Here is a 5649-nt window from a genome sequence, read left to right on the forward strand (position 1 = left end):
TCCCTCCCTTCCTCCCAGAGGTAGCTGAGAGCAGCCTTCAACCCCTGCATCTCCAGATCCCTTGACCTATGCCTCCTGAGTTCAGCTGGTGACCTTGGAGTTTCGCATGGATTCTACCTCCTGTACCCTCTCCCGTAGCAGTTCCTGGATCAGGGGAGGGGTCGGACTCTTGTCTGCTTTTGGTCTTCTTCCTGTCCCTCACCAAGCCCACCCACCTTTGCATCTTCCATGTATGTGCTTGGAAGCAAGTCCATCCACAGGGAACCTATTAGTCAAATGGATCCAGGCAATGAACATTGAAGTAGAGATCCAGGATCCATAGTATACCTGCTCTGAAACCTGTCCCAAAGTCTGTGACTCTCTCACACTGAAACAGAAACAATAATAGCTTTCTGGACTGTGAAGTGACATGTGTCTCTACTTCCAATCTTGAATGCATAGGTGCTGAGCCTGGACAGAAAAGGACCATGGCTCCCGTGGGCTGGGATCCACAGTAAGAACTCAGTGAAATCTGAATTCAAAGCATAGAGTGAATAATTATTGTAGAGTGAATCCTCCCAAGTAGGGCTTATGCACATTGCACAGGAAAAGCTTTTTCAAAGAGGTTCCTGAAAGAAAAATTTTTTTAGAAAATTTATTTTAATTCCATTAGAGCTAACATACAGTGTTACATTCGTTTCAGGTGTACAATAGAGTGATTCAGTAATTCTATATATTACTCAGTGGTCATCAAGAAAAGCATCCTATTAATCCCCTTCATCTATTTCACTCATTCCTCTATCCACCTCCTCTCTGGTAACCATCCGTTTGTTCTCTATTGTTAAGAGTTTGTATTTTGGTGTGTCTCCTTTTTCTCTTTTAGTTATTTATTTTTGTTTTTTTTTTAAATTCCCCATTAGAGTGACATCGTATGGGATTTGTCTTTCTCTGACTGACTGATTTTAGTTAGGATAATACTCTCTAACTCCATCCATGTGTCTGCAAATGTCAAGGTTTCATTCTTTTTCAAGCCGAGTAATACTCCAGTGTGTGTGTGTGTGTGTGTGTGTGTGTGTGTGAATACACACACCTATCATCTCATTTGTCAATTTTTCTACAGACCCTTGGGTTGCTTCCATATTGTGATATTGTAAATAATGGTGCAAGAAACATAGGGGTTCACGTATCCTTTTACGTTACTGTTTTCCTATTCTTTGGGTAAATATGAGTAGTGTGATTTTTGGATCATAGGGTAGTTCTATATTTAATTTTTTGAGGAACCTTCATACTGTTTTCCACGGTGGCCTCCACAGTTTGCATTCCCACCCAGAGTTCACGAGGATTCCCCTTTATCCACATCCTCCCAACAGCTGCTCTTTGTTGTGCTTTTGATGTTAGCCATTCTGACAGGTTTGAGGTATTACCTCATTGTCCTTTGGATTTACATTTTCCTGATGATGGGTGATGGTGAACATCTTTTCACGGGACTGTTGGCCATTTGTATTTTTTCTTTGGAGAAATGTCTGTCCATGTCTTCTGCCTATTTTTTAACTGGATTATTTGTTTTTTGGGGGCTGAGTAGTATCAGTTGTATATGATTTGGACACTATCCCTTTATTGCATATGATCTTTGCAAATATCTTCTCCCTTTGAGTAAGTTGTCTTATTATTTTTACGTTTTCATTGTTCTTCTGCTGTGTGGAAACTTTTTATTTTGCTGTATTCCCAATAGTTTATTTTTGCTTTCATTTCCTTTGCCTCAGGAGACAGTCTAGAAAAACGTTGGTATGGTCCATGTCAAGAAGTTACTGTCTTCCCTCCTGTAGGATTTTTATGGATTCAGGTCTCATATTGAGGTCTTGAAACTGTTTTGCGTTTGTCTTTATTGTGTAAGAAAACAGTCTAATTTCATTCTTTTGTGCGTAGCTGTGTAGTTTTCCCAACACCATTTGTTGTAGAGACTGTCCGTTTCCCTTTTGATATCGTTGCTTGCTTTGTGGAAGATCATGGACCACATAATTATGGGTTTCTGTCTGAACTTGTATCTTGTTCCTTTGGTCGCTGTGTCTATTTTTGTGCCGTACTGTCTTGTTAGGATGACTGCAGCTTTGTAGTATAACCTGAAATCTGAAATTGTGAGTCCTCCAGCTTTGTTTTTCTTTTCCACATTGCACTGGCTGTTTGGAATCTTTAGTGGTTCCATACAAATATTTAGGATTGTTTATTCGAGGTCTTTTGTTCTTTAATTTAAATTCAATTAGCCAACTTACAGTACATCATTAGTTTCAGATGTAGTCTTCAATAAATTTTCAGTCGTGTGTAACACCCAGTGCTCATTCTATCGTGTGACCTCCTTAATGCTACTCACCCAGTTACCCCCCCAACTTCTCCTCCAACAATCATCAGTTTCTTGTGATAGTTGAGTCCATCATGGGTTTTCTCCCTCTCTAATGACTTCCCATTCTATTCTCCCTTCCTTCTTCTATGGTCTTCTTCCTTGTTTCTGATATTCCACATAGGAGTGAAAGCATATGATCATTGTCTTTCTTTCATTGACTTATTCCACTCAGTATAATACTCTCCAGCTCCACCCAGGTCGGTGTGATGGTAAGTACACATCCTTTCTGATGGCTGAGTAATATTCCATTATATATATATATATATATATATATATATATATATATATATATATATGATCCACATCTTCTTTATCCATTCTTCTATCCATGGTCATCTACACTCCTTCCACAGTTTGTCTATTATGGGTATTGCTGCTATGAACACTGGGGTGCATATGTCCTGTCTTCACTACCTCTGTCTCTTTGGGGTAAATACCCAGTAGTGCAATTGCTGGGACATAGGATAACTTTATTTATAACTTCTTGAGGAAACTCCGTACCATTTTCAAGAGTGGCTGTACCGGACTGCATTTGTACAGGGGTGTAAGAGGGTTCCCGTTTCTCCACATCCTCTCCAACATGTATAGTTTCATGTCTTCTTATTTTTAGATATTCGGCCTCGTGTGATATGGCATCTATAGGGGTTTAGATTTGCATTTCCCTGAAGCCAAGTGATATGAAGCATTTATGCATGTATCTTTTGGTCACCAGTACGTCATCATCAGTGTAATGACTTCCCATTTTAATCCATCTCAAGACCCAAATCTGGGTAAGGCACTGAAGCTGGATGATGCCATCAGTTGGAAGTGTGGAGAATTTCAAAAGATCTCCGTGGAGAGCAAGTTTAAAGGTCAGTGTGAAGCTACTAATTGGTTCTGGGGAGATCTCTCAAAGTGGGGATTGCCTGGGATGGGCTGAGGGTGGCCCTCTGATTTTCCTATGAATCCTTGCTGCAGCCCCAAATGGACAGTTTCCTGCTGTGGGGCAGGCTGAGTCCTCTAGTCGTGCAGAGGTGAGCCCAATGCCTGCTGTCTCGGAGGCAGGCAAACAGGGAGGGACCCTCAGCAGAAGACCCAGGTTTAGGTTAGGCCTCAAGAGACAGCAGGTCCGAACTACCCAGTGCTCAGAGAACTCCCAGGCTGAGTGAGATGAGGGCACAAGGGCGGGTGAGTGTGAGCCTTGGGGTTTCATCCGGAATGGCCCACAAAGGTCGGGTTTCACCAGAAGGGGCTCTCAGGGGTGCCCCAATTCTCTTGCCCTGAATGCTCTGTTGTGCCCCAAAATGGTACAGTTTATTGTGGGCTTCGCTGAGTCCTACGGTTGGGCTTGGGTGTCCCCAATCCCCTAGAGTGGGGTGCCAGGACCCTGGGGAGGGACCCTTCTGTGGCCAACCTAGGGTAAGTGTTAGGGTCCAGAAGCCTGGCAGGGACAGTCTGCAGGCTGTGCAGCGAGCTCTGTGGAGGGCTGAGAGGAGGCCATGGGGGAGGGTGAGCGTGGGCCTCAGGGTTGGGGCACGGGGGGCTGCCAAAAGTGGGGATGGGCTCCGGGGGTCTCCCCAAGTTCTCATGTCCTGTAGGCTCCGTAGAGCCCCAAGGGGCATGGTTTCCTGTCGTGTGGCAAGCTGAGTCCTGCGGTGGGGCACAGGTATCCCAATTCCCTGGGGCTGTGGTGTAAGGCTCCTGGGGAGGCCCCCACACCCACGGCCGACCTAGGGCTAGGGTTAGTCCCCAGGAGCCCCGCAGGCCCAATCTGTTGGCTGTATGGCGAGCTACACGGGCTGAGGTGAGGGTGTGGGGAGGGTGAGCGTGGGCCTCAGGGTTGGGGTGCGGGAGGCCGCCAAAGTTCGCTGGTGGCTCAGGAGGCTCCTCCTGGTTCTCCCGCCCTGAATGCTCTATGGCCTCCCAAGGTGCACGATTTCCTGCGGGGTGGCAGACTGAGTCCTGCAGTGGGGCTCAGGTGTCCCAAATCCCCGCAGCTGTGGCTCCAGGCTCCTGGGGAGGGGCCCCTCCACAGATGAACTAGGGTTAGGGTTGGGGCCCAGGAACCCCGCAGGCCAGATCTGCCCACTATGTGGCGAGCTCCGCCGCGGGCTGAGGTGAGGGTGTGGGGTGGGGTGAGCATGGGCTTCAAGGTTGGGTTTAGGGATCACCGAAGTTTACCGGGGTCTCTGGCGGCCTTCCTGGTTCTCCCGCCCTGAATGCTCTACAGCCTCCCAAGGGGCACGGTTTCCTGCAGGCTGGCAGGCTTTGTCCTGCAGTGGGGCTCAGGTGTCCCCAGTCCCTGGGGCTGTGGCACCTGGCCCCAGGGGAGGGGCCCTACCCAGCAGACCTAGGGTCAGGTCTAGGCCCCAGGAACCCGGCAGGCCTGATCTGCCGGCTCTGCGACGAGCTTGGTGGCAAGCTGAAGGGAAGGCGTGGGGAGGGATGAGCGTGGGCCTCAGGGTTGAGGTGTAGGGGCCGCCGAGGATCACTGGGGGCTCAGGGGGGCCCTACCAGTTCTCCTGCAGGGGATGCTCTGTGGCGCCCCAAGGGGTATGGTTTCCTGAGGGGTGGCAGGCTGAGTCCCGTGGTGGGGCTCATGTGTACCGAATCCCTGGGGTTAGGTTACGGATTAGGGTACGGGTTAAGGTTAGGGTATGGGTTACGGTTAGGATATGGGTGAGTGTAGGGGTTAGGGTTAGGGTAAGGAGAGGTACAGGGTGGGGTTGGGTTCAGGGGTTACAGGTTAGAGGTTATGGGTTAGGGTACAGATTAGGGTTTAGGGTACGGGTTAGGGTTTAGGGTTTGGGTTTAGGGTTAGGGTTACGGTTGGAGTACGGGTTAGGTTTAGGGTACGGGTTAGGGTTATTTTATGGGTTAGGGTACGCATTAGGGTATGGTTTAGGGTATGGGTTAGGGTACAGTTTAGGGTAAGTGTTGGCATCCGGAAATGGGTACGGTTTAGGGTACAGGTTAGGGTTAGGGTACGGGTTAGGGTTAGGGTACAGTTTAGGGTTATGGTACAGGTTAGGTTACGGTTTAGGGTTAGGGTGAGGGAACGGGTTAGGGATCGGGTTAGGGATAGGTATAGGGTATGGTTTAGGGCTAGGGTATGGGTTAGGGTACTGGTTAGGGTACAGGTTAGTTTTAGGTATGAGTTAGGGTATGGGTTAGGTCCGGGTTAGGGATAGGGTACGGGTTAGGGTATGGGTTAGGGTACAGGTTAGGGTATGGGTTAAGATTAAGGTAAAGGTACTGGTTAGGGGTAGGGTACGGGTTACAGTTTAGGGTTT

The sequence above is a fragment of the Ursus americanus genome, unplaced genomic scaffold (assembly GCF_024610735.1).
Source record: "Ursus americanus isolate L20-20 unplaced genomic scaffold, mUrsAme1.1.p SCAF_51, whole genome shotgun sequence".
NCBI classification, from domain to species: domain Eukaryota; kingdom Metazoa; phylum Chordata; class Mammalia; order Carnivora; family Ursidae; genus Ursus; species Ursus americanus.